This window comes from Ictidomys tridecemlineatus, chromosome 6, assembly GCF_052094955.1.
Source record: "Ictidomys tridecemlineatus isolate mIctTri1 chromosome 6, mIctTri1.hap1, whole genome shotgun sequence".
Classification (NCBI taxonomy): domain Eukaryota; kingdom Metazoa; phylum Chordata; class Mammalia; order Rodentia; family Sciuridae; genus Ictidomys; species Ictidomys tridecemlineatus.
This window is the reverse complement of record NC_135482.1, coordinates 94,649,272-94,666,324: the sequence shown is the minus strand read 5'-3', so window position 1 is coordinate 94,666,324 and position 17,053 is coordinate 94,649,272. Positions and strand designations below refer to the sequence as shown.

Genomic DNA, 17,053 nt, shown 5'->3' with positions numbered 1-17,053 from the left:
GGGTTTACAGGAGTGCACCACCGCACCCAGTTTCCAGTAATACTTCAACATTTTCTTACTTCCAGTTTCAGTACCCTTAAAACAATTTTCTGCAGTGCTGCCAAGATGATCTTTCTGATACATAAAGCCAACTATGTGATAACCCAGTTTAAGCAGCTAGATAGAGATATCTTTTTGTCATTCCATGACAGGTGTGATGATCCTCTAGCACATAAATGACAAGAATCTCACCAGGTTTCATTAACTAAGCTAATTTCAAAATTACCTCATATTCTTTTTTTAAAAAAGATTTTTAAAATAACTTTATTTACTTTTAAATTTTTTTATTTAACTTATTTATTTATATGTAGTGCTAAGAATTGAACTCAGTGCCTCACACATGCTAGGCAAGCGCTCTACCACTGAGCCACAACCCCAGCCCCCAAGTTGACTCATATTCTTTTTGGTAAGTTCATCATTATGAAATTTAAAAATTGGGCTATCCTATGTGCCATACATCATCCATATGCTTAAAATTTTTTCAAATATTTATAGGCAAAAACCCAAGCTTTTTAAAAATTATTTTTAGTTGCAAATCAACACAATACCTTTATTTTATTTATTTTTAGGTGGTGCTGAGGTTGGAACCCAGTGCCTCACACATGCTAGGAAAGCGCTCCACCACTGAGCCATAGTCCCAGCCCCCAAAACCCCAAGCTCTTGATTATGGTATATCATCAGGACCTCTAGAGGACCCAGCCTTTTCCTACTTCTTTCACATTAATCCCTGCCACTTCTTTCCTGGCATTTAATACTCAAAAAAATATAGTAGTGAATTATTTGTAGCTCCTGATATGCTATATCATATCTCCATGTCTTATCATACTCATATACTCTACCTGACATTCCATTTTTTCTCCTCCCTTTGTTTTTATTTGAATTTTATTTCAGATTCAGCTCAGCCATCACCAATTCTTGCCCACGACCGGTGCAGACAAGAGGAACTGGGTTTAAAAGAGCTGGCTGCAACATTAAGCTAAGAAAGTGACAAAAAAATCACACAACACAAACATAAGTTTTTCAAATCGAGGGCGGGACAGCTCTGCGACCTTAAAGGTCAGCTTCCAGGCTGGAAAGAGAGAGCATGCACCCAGAATCCATTTATTTATAGGGAAATGAACAAAGGAGTTTTGATAGAATGTTCTTCACCAAATAAGGCAGGGTGTGGGCTGGCCTAGCCACAATGGTTAATGCCCAGGTCCAGAACTATGGGAAAGCAGACTTCTTTGCAAGCGAAGGTGAAGACCACCTGCAAGGTGCAGCCCAAACAGCCTGCAATGCCATACCAACACCCCCTTGGCTCAAGGCTGAGATAGGATGCTTAATAAAGCTCAGGGGTGGCCCCCCACAACCAACTAACTTTTCATAAATCATATATATCCCAACCCAAAGATTAGTTAGTCCAATCTCTAGCCCATTCGGGAATCTTATCTAAGCTATCCAGGCAGAAGTTCATCCAGGAAAGAGTAGACTTCACAAGACCAATGGCTATCTCTTTGATTGGTTTATGTGACTGTGCTCATGATCACATTAACCAAGCAAAGCCACATCTTATTCCACTCCATCAGGAGTCTGTTAGTTCCTCTTTCTCCATCTTTTATGTGGGCAGTGGTTAAAATGAATAGCACTCAATTAAAGTGAGTTGAAATAAAAGAGCGTTCACCTGCAGCCTCAAGATGAATGGAGAGTTAGAAGTTAGGAGCCTGAGAAATTCTGGCAAATCCCATAGAGATGAACTCTAGCTTTGAATCTTGGGTGGGGGTGGAGACAGGAAAGATGAAGATGAGGAAGGACAGAACTTACCAATAAGCCATTGGTTGGTTCTTTATAGTTGTGATTTCTGAACTTTCTGCCTTTTCACTTCTGAATCCCCTACCTGTGACTCACAGATGTTTCAAGAGGCTTTCAGAATGTTTGTGGACTTCAATAAGTGGAATGACTGTAGAAGGAAGACACAGCCTTTGATAAACCATAAAAGATTTAGAATTTGGCTACAGTGACGGTAATCACTAGGATTCCAGACATAACCTTAGTGCTTTTTTGGCAAATCTCCCTTTCCACCAGGCCGAAAAACTGCATCTAGAACTATGCATGTAGATGAACGATACTTAGAGTAGAGGGAAAAAAAACAGTAAACGTAGACTGATTTGGGAACCCTACACTTGCTGGGATTCTGGAATAAGATGATGAACAAAAGTGTTCTTTATCTATATCTAGCACAGTATAGTTTTTCTAAATTTCAATATGCATCGCCTGCTTTTATGCATTTTAGAAGGCTCCATATGGTGGTTGAATAAACTCTGGTACATTGTCAAGTTGTTTTCAGTCAAAAGTTTATTTGGGGGAAGCAGAAGAAGGACTTGTAATACATATGAACAAATCAGAAAAAAATAGACCAATTATTCATAAAGGAGTAAGCAAAGAAGTATGAATGCACCCATCACAACCACAGAATAATATCCAATCTTATTGCTGACTCAACAAATGCAAATTAAAATATCAATGAGTTACTTTTTTGTTCTTGTTACTAGGAAATGAACTCAGGGAGGCTTTATCACTGAGCCAAATCCCTAGCCTCCCCCTCACACCTTTTTTTTTTTTTTTTTCAAATTTTGAGACAGGATCTCAAAGTTGATTAAAGTAGCCTGAACTTGTGATCCTCCTGCCTCAGCCTCTGAGTTGTTGGGACATGCTCCAGTGCACCCAGCTAGTTATTATTTTTAACCCACAAAATTGCAAAGTTTTGAAAGTATAATAATAAAACACCTTGTGTTAGCTTTCTGTCATTGTGACAAAACACCTGAAATAATCAACTCATATGAAGAAAAGGTTTATTTTAGCTCATTATTTCAGAGGTTTCAGTCCATGGTTGCTTGGCCCTGTTGTTCTGGGCCTGTGGCAGCTCAGCACATCACTGTGGGAGCATGTGGCAGAAGAGACCCATTTCTATCATGGCAGCTGGGAAGCAAAGAGAGAAACAGAAAGGGGCCACAAAGGATATTCCCAATATCCTCTTCAAAGGAATGCCTCTGGTGACCTAATACCAGACCACACTTCCTAAAGGTTCCACTACCTCTCAATAGTGCAATGAGCTGGGGACCAAGCTTTTCCACACACTGGCCTTGGAGACTATTCCAGATCCAAGCTATTCAGCACAATGACTAGCATGTAAGGAAATGTGCGAATACTGGTGGAAGTATGTATACTTAATGTTTTTGGAGGAAAACTTGGCAATATTTGTAAAAATTTAAAATACGTTGATATGCTGTATTTTTAATCTAGAGGTTCTTCTAGGAATCTATCTAAAATCACAAAAGAACATAAAGATGTGTAATCAAGGTTTTGTATTTCTGCACTGTTTAATAAAAATAAAAAGTAAATAAGAAGTAATTTCTGTCAGTTGTTTGTTTGTTTGTTTGTGACAGGATATTGCTGTGTTGCCCAGACTAGCCTTCCAGGCTCAAGTGATCTTCCTGCCTCAACTTCCCAAGTAGCTGAGACTACAAGTACATGCCACTGTGCCTTATAGGAAGAAGTAAATTCCAAAAGAAAGAAAAACATCAGTGGAGGAAAGAATGTTTTATGGGATGTTATAGAATAATATCCAAGATATATTGTTAATTTAAAATTAGAATGTATAAATATGTTAGTCAGCTTTTCATTGCTGTGACCAAAATGCTTAACAAGAACAAATTAGAAGAGGAAAAGTTTATTTGAAGCTTACAGTTTCAGAGCTTCAGTCCATAGCCCACTTCCATCACTTTGGACCCAAAGTGAGGAAGAACATCATGGTGGAAGGGCTTTTCAGAAAAGCCAGCAGCTGCAGCCAGGAAAGAGAGGAAAGGGAGGGACCTCCGGGAAGATGCACTGTTCCAGAGCAGCCCACAGTAACCCACTTCTGTTAGCCACTCCCCACCTGCCTACAGTTACCACCCAGTCGGCCCATTCAAACTAGGACGGACTAATTAGGTTAAGCTCTCACAATCCAGTCATTTCACCTCCTGCATTTTTAAAACAAAGTATTTATTTATTCTAATTAGGTGTATATGACAGCAGAATGCATTTTGATTCATTGTACACAATTGCAGCACAACTTTTCATTTCTCTGGTTGTACAAGATGTAGCATCCCACCATATGTGTAGTCATACAGGTACCCAGGGTAATGATGTCCATCTCATTCCACCATCTTTCCAGCCCCCATGCTCCTTCCTCCCCTTTCTCCCCTTTGCCTAATCAAAGTTTCTCCATTCTTCCCATACCCCTCCCCCCATCATGGACCAGCATCCACTTACTTATCCGAAAGAACATTCGGTTTTTGGTTCTTTGGAATTGGCTTACTTCTCTTAGCATGATGTTCTCCAACTCCGTCCATTTACCTGCAAATGCAATAATTTTATTCTATTTTTTAAAATATATATATATATTTAAAATATATATATATATTTAGAGAGAGAGAGAGAAAAAGAGAGAAGAGAGAGAGAGAATTTTTTAATATTTTTTTCAGTTTTTGGTGGACACAACATCTTTATTTTATTTTTATGTGGTGCTGAGGATGGAACCCAGCGCCCCGCGCATGCCAGGCGAGTGCGTTACCACTTGAGCCACATCCCCAGCTCAATTTTATTCTATTTTAATGCTCAGTAATATTCCATTGTGTTTATATACCACAGTTTCTTTATCCATTCATCTATTGAAAGGCATCTAAGTTGCTTCCACAATTTAGCTATTGTGAATTGAGCTGCTATGAACATTGATGTGGCTGCTTTACTATAGTATGTTTATTTTAAGTCCTTTGGTTATAGACTGAGGAGTGGGATAGCTGGGTCAAATGGTGGTTCCATTCCAGATTTTCTAAGGAATCTCCATACTGTTTTCCAGAGTGGTTGCACCAATTTGCAGTCCCACCAGCAATGTATGAGTGTGCCTTTTCCCCCACATTCTCACCAACACTAATTCTTATTTCTATTCTTGATAACTGCCATTCTGACTGGTGTGAGATGAAATCTTAGAGTAGTTTTGACTTGCGTTTCTCTAATTACTAAAAATGTTGAACAACATTTTTTCATATATTTATTGATCGATTGTATATCGTCTTCTGAGAAGTGTCTGTTCAGCTCCTTAGCCCATTTATTGATTGGGTTGCTTGTTTTTTGTTTTTGGGGGGCTTTTTTGGTATTTTTTTTTTAGTTCTTTATATATCCTGGAGATTTCACTTTCTGCATTAACATAGGGGAAGCACCTCATATCCAAACCATAATAGTATAATGCCATTTGTGTTAAAATGAAAGGGAAATGCCTGTATTCCTTGTAGTGCATAGAACATTTCTAAGAGAATAAAACTCTGGAGAGTACGTCAGAGAGAGGTAGAAGAGGGTTTATATTTTTACTTTATAACCTTCTTTACTGTTTCAACTTTTTGCCATGGACATATACTACTTTTGAAATAAAAAGCTACCTTTTTTTGCAAACAAAAAAGACAGTTAATGAAAGTTTTCTTTTTTAAAAATTTTACCTTTCTTAAATATTTGTTCAACTCTAAATGGTGTCTATCATTTCTTATCCACCAGTTCTTGAGACATAGCATGGGGAAATGAAAGGCATGGGGAATTTTTAGTCTAGTTATATATATATCCATTACAGATGTCACTCACCTTGCCAAATGGATATAGTTGACCAATAACAAGAAAGACATATAATCAAATACTTATCTCTAATAAATTCCATGTCTTACTAACATTTTAAGACAATATTACAATAGATCAAATTAAAATTTTGGGTGAAGGAGGGGGTTAAAAAATTTTCTGGAATATATTTTAGGCAGCCCTGTAGCTGTATCTACATATTTATGTAACATCCCAACAGTTCTTTTATCACTTGTTGCTTATGTATGAAAAAGAGTCTGAAGAGAAAACAAGTCAGGATATTTGGCCTGTGGTCCCTGAGTACCACCAACATCTCACCAAAGGTGAGACTTACGTCAGCATTTTTGTTCAGTCATCAGATACTGTGATGACTCTTACTATGTTCCAGGCCTTTGTGCTAGAATATTTAATTTGGTTTACCGTGCTATCACATAACATATGTTACAAATACAACACGATCTAGTGTAATCAAATACTCTAAAACAAAATAAGAAATAACAAGAAGGGGCTGGGTTTGTGGTCCAGCAATAGAGTGCTGTGAGGCTAGCATGTGTGAGGCTCTGGTTTTGATCCTCAGCATCACATAAATAAAATAAAGGCGTTATGTCCAACTACAACTAAATATATTTAACTATATACAATATATATAAATATATATAATATACATAAATATATACAACTAAATATATATATTTAAATATATATATGTATGTATATTTTTTCTAAAAAAGAAGTTAACAGGAAATGCCAACTGCATGTGAAAGAGTTAAGTCCCCCAGATTTAATTGTCACTCTTCTGCTTAAATCCTCAGTGGCTCCCAAGCACCTTCAAACTAAGTCCACTCTTTTTGGCATTCAACATGTTTCATCTATTACCTGTCTACTTTGTTAGCCTTATTTCTTGACATTGCTCTCGTCCCCTGAGATACCTATATTATACCCAAACCTAATTATCTGCAGTTCCTCACTATTATTTCATATCACTATGCCTTTGCAAATATTTCTGTTATTGCCTACTTGTGCTCATCCTTTGAGACCTAATTCCGAAATCAGCCTTTCAAGAAACTTTCCCTAGTTCCTCTCTATATTTAATTTTATGTGTATTATATTATCACACTTAGCACACTATCATGCAGTTATTCATTATGTATTCATTTACAAAAATGGAAGAGAATGTAAATAAATCCCCACTAGTGTGCAAACTCCTTAAGAGTAGACACCCTGTCTGATCTTTCTATCTCTAGTATATAATACAGTACCTGGCAAGAAGGACCTGTTGAATACAGTTCATAAATGAGTGGATGGGTAAAAGAATGTATCAATCATACTACAGCTGCAGGACTTCTTTGTAGTATGACTTTTCTTTTTTCTTTTTTGGTACTGAAGATTGAACCCAGGGTTGCTTAACCACTGAGCCACATCCCTGGCCCTTTTCTTAACAAGTTTTATTTAGAGACAGGGTCTTGCTAAGTTGCTTAGGGCCTCCCTAAGTTGCCGAGGTTGGTTTCTAACTTGTAATCCTTCTGCCTCAGCCTCCCAAGTTGCTGGGATTACAGTTGTGTGCTACCACGCCAGGCTATAGTATGACTTTTCTTTATATACTGACAAATCTGGTGAAGCTTGCATCTCTCTCGGATTCCATATTTTCCCTATTCTGTCCCAGTGTAATAGGCACTATCCCTGGCGTTACAGTGAGATGCCTGTAACAATTCATTGAGGTTGACTCTCAGTTGGTGCAGTCTTGGGTAGGGAAAGGTTAACTTTAAAACACACCAAAACACTAAGTATATATCATTTAAATCTTGACAGCATACTTTAAAGCAGATGCTTGAGGTTTTCTTCCATCACATAGCTAACATCTCTGCAAACAAGCTTAGATGGCAACCTGTTTTCTTTGGCAAACTGATTAATGGGAACAATTACTCATCTGCCTGGTTGTATGACATTTCCAATAACATTGTCATTTTGTTTTTGGAGTGGTTGGTAAAAATATCCAGGAATTTACTGTGAGAGGAGGAACCACCTGTCTACAAAAATGCTCAAGGAAAAGCTGGGGAGGCAGCTCCCTTGAAGAATGCCGGAAAGGGTCTAATTTTGTCACCCACTTCCCCCAAGACACACTGCCTACTCCAAGCTTAGCAGTAGCACCTGTGGAAACAAGAGAACAGTCTTGCTGAGCACCTTAACACTTTGGCTGGCTGGGAACCAAGGTCCCCTTCAGGTACTTGGTGAAACTGCAAAAATAGCTTTTCTCATGCTTGAGTATGGCAGAGTAAAGGAGCTGGGGACCTGGCAAGCGCTGCATCTTGACTTAGGAGTATAAACAGAAGATAAGAACTAGAGAAGGGATGGGAATTGGGGGGAAGGGGAACATAGTGTATGACAGGAAACTGGAAACGGGTAGCTCACTACTTCTCCCTTGCCTGGGGGACCTTACGGCATTGGTGGGGAGGGGTCAGGGAGGATAGTGACCATGAAAGGGTGGGGTGATCTTATCCTAAGGAAGCTGTAACCAAGACAGCAAGGTATCAAGCACACATTTGGGCCTCCTCAGTAGGAGCAAGAACAGAGCAGATTAACAGACAAATTCCATGCTGATGAGAAAGGACGCTATCTAAGGGAAACACATGCCTGATGTTTTTGATGACAAAACAAAACAAACTGGAGAAAATCTTTAAGGATCAGGAAAAGATGCACGTCCCCCCCCGCCCCGCCCCCACCATACACACACACATCCCTGCTAATTTAAAAAATAAAACAAAATTACCAGAACCGGCCCGGGCCCAGTAGTGCACGCTGGTAATCCCAGTGGCTCGGAAGGCTGAGGCAGAAGGATCTCAGAGTTCAAAGCCAGCCTCAGCAATTTAGTGAGGCCCTAAGCAATTCAGCAAGACCCTGTTTCTAAATAAAATATAAAAAAAGTGCTAGGGATGTGGCTCAGGGGTTAAGTGCCCTGGGTTCAATCCCCAGTATCAAACAAATAAACAAAAACCCAGAACCCAACACAAGAACTGCCAGAAAAAAGGGAAAAGATGAAGTTGCAGAGAACACCATAAGAAAGTCCAGGAAGACCAAATGGAGTGCTGCACACCGCAAGATCAACATTTCTTGCATAATCCTTGACTGCATAGCCAGCACAAGGCCATCTTGAACTGCAACTGGGACCATTCAAGAAGCTTATCTGAAAGTTAGGACTGTAGCTCAGAGGCAAAGAACATCTAGAATGTGGAAGGCCCTGGCTTCCATCCCCAGCACCACAAAATATAACAAAGAAGCTTACTTGAAGAATCCAGCATTGAAACAAAATGACTTTCTCTTCAAGTTTAGAAAAATACTTAGAAGGCCAGCTGTAGTGGCACACACCTGTAATCTCAAATACTCAGGAGACCAAAGCAAGAGGATCCCAAGTTTGAGGCCAGCCTCAGCAATTTAATGAACCTTTGTCTCAAAATATAAAACAAAAAGGGTTGGGGATGTAGTTCAGTGGTAAAGTGCCCTGGCTTCAACTCCATTTCCAAAAACATAAAACAAACAAAACCCCCCAAAACCAGAGTTTAAATGAATGGTAAATCTATAAAATGCAGGGTTATATATCTCCCCCTGGTAAAAAGTGGAAATAGCCTTTTCTTTTCTTTTTTTGTCTCTTTCATACTGGGGATTGAACCAAGGGGGCACTTAACCAATGAGCTATATCCCCAGTCTTTTTCTATATTTTATTTAGAAATAGGGTCTAAGTTACTCAGGGCCTCACTAAATTGTTGAGGCTGGCTTTGAACTTCCAATCCTTCTGCCTCAGTTTACCAAGCTACTGGGATTACAGGTGTGCGCCACGCTCCTGGCTACTTTTGTGGGTTTTGTTGTTGTTGTTTACTTTTGTGTTTTTAATCTGGTAATTCTGAGGGGAACAGGAATGTCAGGATAGGCTGTAGCCATAAACACTTGGAACTTTAAAATTCTTTTTTTTTTTTTAAATTTATTTATTTATTTACTTTTTGGCGGACACAACATCTTTGTTGGTATGTGGTACTGAGGATCGAACCCGGGCCGCACGCATGCCAGGCGAGCGCACTACCGCTTGAGCCACATCCCCAGCCCCGGAACTTTAAAATTCTTATGGTGTAAAGGATGAGCTAATTGTATGAACTCTGATAATGCTCTTTTGTTAGGGAAACAAGGTAGCTGTCTAAATATCTAAAATAAAGAAAAAAAATTAAAGAAACAAAGAACTTTTGTGTCAAAATATGTAGTTGCCTATACAAAGTCCTTATACTCAGCTTTGTCCAAAAGTTCTAGTTGAAGGCCCCAGAAAGTCTAAGGTTAGTACCAATCTGGAACAGAAATGGAAACAGAATATTTATTTTACTCAGATTAAAAACCAAGAAAATAGGACTAGGGAACAATTCTATGTACAAATAAAAAAATTTAAAGCTATATCCTGGAATGGAAATCTTCCTGTATAAACAAGAAAAACCTTTTAAAGCCTTTTAAAATTAAAGCAACTAACTATTCTTTAAAAAAAATTATTGGGGTCGGGGGTGTAGCTCAGTGATGAAGCATATGTTTGGCACGCACAAAGCTCTAAATTCCATCTCTTATGGGGGGGATCTTAACCTAAATATGTAAATGAATAAAAAACTAAGCAAACATATATGACTATTATATGATCCCAAATAGAAAAATCAGAATACTCACAACATTACAAAGTAATGCCAAAGAGAATCAAAGTTATGTACCTCTAGCAATAGAGAGGATCTAACTAGAGGCAGATAATACTGTTAGAACTCACATTCTGGTAAATATTGTTTATGGCCCTTTGAAATTATCTTTATAAGTATTTTGGTAGGCTCCCAATAGTAAATTTTAGTTTGCATCTTTTTCCCTCCAAAGTGGGTAAGATTGAAACAAAGATTGAATAGTTAAGTCTACATATAAAGTAAAAGATGATTCCTCTGCTGCTCTTCTGAAGTTTCTAGGTACTGAAAGGACACTTATTTCTGAATGGCCAAAGAAAAGTCCTGTCTTTCACTCCTTAAAAATGCAATATTCCTGGACTGGGGATGTGGCTCAAGGGGAGGTGCGCTCGCCTGGCATATGTGCGGCCCGGGTTCGATCCTCAGCACCACATACAAACAAAGATGTTGTGTCCGCCGAAAACTAAAAAATAAATATTAAAAAAATGCAATATTCCACCAGGAACAGTGGTGTTGGTGGCAGCAAACACCTCTGATCCCAGCCGGAGGCAGGAGTATTGCAAATTCAAGGCCAACTTGGGCAACTTAACAGAACCTGTCTCCAAATTAAAAATAAAAAGAGCTGGGGATCTAGAGTACCTTGGGTTCAATCACCAATACTGGGGCCGGGGGCATGGGGGAGGAGCAAGATACAGAAGAGGAGCCCTGTCAGATTTCTATTCAGCAAGGTACTCTGGATTTATCAAATTTTGTGCTAGAAATAACATTGAAGAAGTGAATTTTGATGGAAGCTGCTTTTTAAAAACAAAGTCTTCAAGGTACGGAGGCAGGATATAAGAAAGTTAAAAAAAACTAGAAAGGAAATATAAATGAAGAACAAGGAAATAAAATGTTAATTGAGAAGTTGGGCACACTTTTCCATGTTTGTTATTCCCTTAGTGACAATCTCTCTTCCAGGCCTTTCACTCCCAAAGTTTTGGGAAATCTATAAATCTATCTTGTGCACTGTGGGTTAGTCTACCAATAAAGAGAACAAATAGGGGCTGGGTCTGCAACTCAGTGGTAGAGCATTTGCTTAGCGTGTGTGAGGCACTAGGTTCCATCCTCAGCACCACATATAAATAAATAAATAAATAAAATAAAGGCATGCTGTCCATCTCCAACTACACAAAAAAAATTTTTTTAAAGAGAATAAATAAGAAGAGATATGACATTTTAAGAAACCTATTGTTAGGGGATTGTTTCTAACATTATCTGCTAGATCAGATAATGGAAACCGTATCAGCCTGACAATGTGAAAATGACCAGACCATCAAAAACCATCTTGAAATCACCAGACTGATGTCATTCTCACATACCTTCCATACCCACCCCTCACCAAGTTTCCTTTAAAAGAAGAGCCAGGAACTCCAAAAGCATGTCTCTTACTCACAAAATGGTTCACATTCTCCCTAGCATGTACTCCCTGCTTTTATAAATAAATCTCTGTACTTCTACTGACACATACTGAAATTCTTTTCCATCACTTTTGTTCCATGTCAAAGATCCCACTGGTTCTGAGTCACGTTTCCCCTTTCTCCTTGGGATCCTCTTCTAGAAATATCTGTTCTCCCCCGACACTCTCAATGCAGGCTGAGTTTTTTTTTTTTTTTTTTTTTTTTTTTTTTTTTTTTACTTGCTCTATAACATGCTGCAATAAGTTTAGACATCTTCAGGGCTGAGTCAGTAGAATAAAATGTGCCTGGCCCGTTGTGCTGGTTGTTAAACCCTCAGAGAATTGTGAAAGAAAGTACCTGAATACTTCTTTCTTCAGCAATCTCCTATCTCCTCACCATAGTTCCAATAGATAATTCAGTGTCTACTTGCTGATCTTTAAATGCTTAAAGCTCCATCACAGCAATCAGATATACCTCCTTTAAAACCATATATTCCTCTATTCTCCCCCATATAAACCCCAGATTGGAGAGCCAGTAGTTCAGTTTTAAGCAGTTATTTGTTGGCTAAATAAATAAATTTTCTATTATTTCCTTGAATAAGGACACACCTTGTTCTTTTTCACTGGGTAAGGTATGGCTTAGGCAGAGCAGCAATATTTCAAGTAGAAAAGGGTAGTTAGGACAGTATTAAGAACAGCTGTTGTTGAGTTTGAGGAGCAGCTTTTAGTACTTTGGTGAAGAGGAAGAAGTGAAGGAAAGTTTGAAATTGGAAGGTTTTGGTTCCTTGAACTTCATTTTCTCTTCCTTATTTTTATGCTGATTGGGTCTCTTTTTCCTTCCCTGTCAACAAACTGTTTCAGTACTTTTGGGCTTTATTTATTTATTTTGCTCCTGCAGACAAACTGGAGGCTGTTATGTGCTCACTCTGAAAACGTTCCTTCAGACTCGCAGAGAGTTAGTAGGTACTGTGCTGTATGCAAACGGGGGCATATTTGTCTGTGTAGGCCAAAAAGAGGAGAGGCATATTGCCAAATGCCTTTAGAACAAAAACAAACTTTTGAAATGGAATATTTTGTAGCATCATTGAAAATAAGCTACACTTTTAGAAAACAAAAAGTACAGAGGAATACTTATCTATAAAATAAATTTGGGGGGAGAAAACCACACACAAAACAAAACATGACTAATACTTCAACAGTGAGTTCACCTCAAGCATTTCATGAATTTCACATGACCCACCCACTTTTCCTCTGTACCTCTGAAGATTACCATATCAGCAGCAATAATACTCTGTTGTTCAAGGGCCAGATTTACATATCAACGTGGCCATGGCATTCCTGAAAGTAGAATATTCTACTGTTCCCCTTTGTGGTTTCTATTATAAGGTTAATTTTTGTTCTCTTACCCTCCTCTCTTAATTCCATGCCACCCCCTACCTCTCTCCAATCAGTGCATTTTTTTTTTCTTTGAATAGTTTCCCTCTTTTCCTTTCTCCTGGGACATGATTTTAACTATCTGCAAATTCATCATGCAAACTATGCTATATTTTAACATCCTCATCACTCAGCACAGCTGATCAATTCTTTGAAAAGACAAACCAGGAACAGAGAAGTAATGAATGGTCATTTCTAAAATGACCCTGGGATGCTTTCTTCCCTAAGATCACCGTGTATGGTATAGATAGATCTCATGGCCCACTTTGTCTTTCTTTCTTCCTTCCTTTCCCCCTTCCTTCCTTCCTTTCCTAGGGATTGAATTCAGGGGCATTCAACCACTGAGCCACATCCCCAGCCTTATTTTGTATTTTATTTAGAGACAGGGTCTCACTGAGTTGCTTAGCACCTCGTTGTTGCTGAGGCTGGTTTTGAACTAGCAATCCTCCTACCTCAGCCTCCCAAGCCACTGGGATTACAGGTGTGTGCCACTATGCTGGTTTCATCTCTTTCTTGAGAGGTTCTCCCTCCCTCTCTTCATTCTTTCTTCCCCCTTCTCCTTCTCCTTCTTTTTAAAAATTTTCCCCCTTTTTAATATTTATTTTAGTTGTCAATAGACCTTTATTTTATTTATTTATATGCAGTGCTGAGAATCGAACCCAGGGCCTCACATGTGCTAGGGAAGTGCTCTACCAGTGAGCCACAACTCCTTCTTTTTGAATGATTGATATTTCTAGATTATATTGGAAATTGTTTAGCAAAAGTTTCCCTGCCAAAATTGCATCAAACAATTTTCATCTTCAATGAAAGTTTGGAAAGGGCAAGGCATTATTAAAAATTTCAGGCTCATATGTGTCAAACTTAATGGAAAGTCAGCTGGAGTCTAACAAGCTATTTTAATGAGCTTCCTTTCTTTCTGATGTTCCTCTGGGGATATGTGCCTAAGCAGACCATGAGACTCTGGGAGTAACATGATCATCTTGGCTCTGTTTAGACACCTGTGTGCTCTTTTAGCCTGCAGTAAGAGAAACAGCAGAAGGAGAGAGATGAACAGAGGGAGAGAGAAAAATGAGGGCAGAGAGGGCGTGCAAAGTGTGAGTGGGCATAAGGTCCCGCTGCTTAAGATGTTCCTACAAGAAACTCTTGAGCAGCGGTGGAGGCTGGATGCATCATAGGCCAACAGTGCCTCTGTGTGGGGGTGCCTGGGAGTATGTGCAATGTATTTGTGTGTATTGGGGAGGGAGTGAGGGAAGGAGAGACACATACATTTTTTAAAAAGCAATTGCATGCGTTGGAGGTTTCTTTCGAGAAGACAATATAGAAAGAAAGATTGAGAACCATGGATATAGAGAGTATGCCCCAGGATCCTAAGAGCACATTCTTCTAAATTTCTCCAGCCCCTTTTAAAAAAATGTTTGCTGTGTTCACTTTTTCTTTGCCCTCAATCTCTCTGATGCTTGGCTCTCCCTACCCACTGTAAACATCTTTTTAACCTCAATTCATCAAGTAGATATTAAAGTTGATTTGTATTATTTTTTACCAGGTGCTTGTTTAGTGAGTGATCTTGATCTCATACATGTATGGACTTCCCCTACTGGAAGCCATGAGGATTTGTACTTAGAGAAGTTAATAAATCCTCTTGTTCTCTCTCCACTTCTTCCTTGCCAATTCTGGGTACTTCTTTTTCTAAATCTTTTGTTTTATTTTTGCTGTGCTGGGGATTAAACCCAGGGCCTTGCACATGCTAGGATGTGCTCTACCATTGAGCTACCTCCCTAGTCCTCTGAGTACTTCTGAACATATGACTGTGCAATACTTCTTCATAATATTTTCTTCCCTCCACAAAGTCTTCTATGACATGATTGGGATTTATACTTTCCAAATTAAGAATTGTTTACAAGTATTTCTATACTGTTTTTTTTTTTTGTGTGTGTGTGTGTGTGTGTGTGTGTGTGCTGGAGATTGAACCCAGGGCCTCTTGCATGCTAAGCACCTACTGTAACACTGAGCTACACTCCCAGCTGTACACTTTTTAAAGTGAGCAGGTTTACTTACACTTTAATTTTTAAAAATTCTATTCTGTGAAAATTTTTAAATATGCAGAAATATAAAAAATATGATATATACTTCATACCAACCACTACCATATTTAACATGTTTGTTTTTCTCTTTAAAAGCTAAATTATACAGCTAACTGCCCTAAGCCTTCCTTATCCTATTCCTCTCCTCTCTCCCCAAGAGATAACCATTCTCCAAAACTGGGGTCTAAGAGTCCATGACATGGCTCAAAATATCTTGGTCCTTCATCCTAAGAGGTGGGCTGAACTCTTGAGCCCAAGAGCTGCTCGCACACAGCCAGGTGTTGCAAGCAATTCTTAGGTCTCTTGAATGCTCCTTTCCTGAATTCTCCTGAATGCTGGGTGAATTTTTGTCACCTGAGAACATAACCTTCCTTTTTCTTTTTTCCTTTTCTCCCTGCACCCTCACTTCTTCTCTTTTTCTTTCTTTCTTTGTTTTTCTGGTACTGGAGATTGAAAACAGGGGTGCTTTACCACTGAGCTACATCTTCATTCCTTTTTATTTCCTTTTGAGACAGAGTCACGCTGAGTTGCTGAAGGTCTCACTAAACTGCCAAGGCTGTGATCCTTGAGTCACTAGGATTATAGCTCTGAGCTACCATTTCTGGCCCTAAAATACTTTCCTTATGGTAGCTGGGATTCAGGAAGAGAAAGGAGCAGAGGACCAACCTAGAAAATAAGCTCAACTCTAAAGAAGAGGGCTTAGCAGTGGCCAGGGCTTGTCTGGGTTGGAAGATTGAAGCCATGATGGACCCGAGGCAAAGAAGTGCCCTGAGGTGGAAAAGACTCCAGATAGGCTTTCCCTCTGCTCAGGATCAGAAAAGACAGGCCTGATGTTTCTCATGCTGTAGGGACAACCTGGCTAGGTGGCCTTAGCATGGAAACTGACCTGCTGGAGTCCCCCCCCTGAAATATTGTATAGGCCTTATAGAGACCATTCAATCTTTCTGTTATTCCTCCTCAATTTAGAGTTGTCAGATAAAACAGAGATTATCCAGTTACATTTGCTTTTCAGATCAACAACACATAATTATTTTTTGGTAAAAGTATATTTCCAATATTGCATTTGAAATACTTATACTAATAGGATATTTTTCATTTGAAATACAAATGTAATTGGGTGTCCTATATATTTATTAATAAATCTGGTAAGTCTACCTCAGTTGAATTTTGGGTTACCAAAATACATTAGGAGTCTTTGAAAAGGTATGAGCCCAAGGCTTTTCAGGAGTGATATCAGTAAACACACAATGTCAGGTTCTCAAAGGCCTTTGAGAAGGGTCTGGGGTTGTGGCTCAGTGGTCAAGTGCTTGCCTAGCACATGTGAGGGTTTGATTCTCAACACCACATAAAAATAAATAAAAAAGATATTCTGTCCATCTACAACTAAAAAAAAATTTTTTTAAAAAACAAAGGCCTATGATAGATTTAGACAATGACAACAAAAACAAGTTCACTGACTTTATTAGGACACAGATATTTTTAGTTATTTTTTAATCACTTTATTGAAGTATATAATTCACTCAAAGTATAAAATTCTGTGAGATTTTTAGCATATTCAAAGAGTGGGCAACCACCACCAAAATCAATTGTAAAACATTTTCACCACATAAAAAGAAATCCAGTATACATTAACATTCACTTTTCTGTCCCAGCTTCCCTCCTTCTGTTATTCCTCACCCTGAGCACTTGGCAACCTCTAGTGGACTTTTTGTTCCTTTAGGCCTGCTCAT

The 17,053-nt window shown here is 38.8% G+C and overlaps 2 protein-coding genes across 2 annotated transcripts in view; one reads left to right on the top strand and one right to left on the bottom strand.

Moving 5' to 3' along the window:
- The window catches only part of LOC144364925 (uncharacterized), a 31,682-nt gene extending 29,029 nt beyond the window's left edge, over positions 1–2,653 (top strand). The window contains exon 3 of the mRNA XM_078015222.1: positions 931–2,653. The gene's annotated coding sequence lies outside the window, so the exon portion shown is untranslated. The remainder of the gene's footprint in view (positions 1–930) is intronic.
- Positions 2,654–4,332: 1,679 nt separating this feature from the next.
- The window catches only part of Gpr19 (G protein-coupled receptor 19), an 82,291-nt gene continuing 69,570 nt past the window's right edge, over positions 4,333–17,053 (bottom strand). The window contains exon 2 of the transcript XR_013423080.1: positions 4,333–4,416. The gene's annotated coding sequence lies outside the window, so the exon portion shown is untranslated. The remainder of the gene's footprint in view (positions 4,417–17,053) is intronic.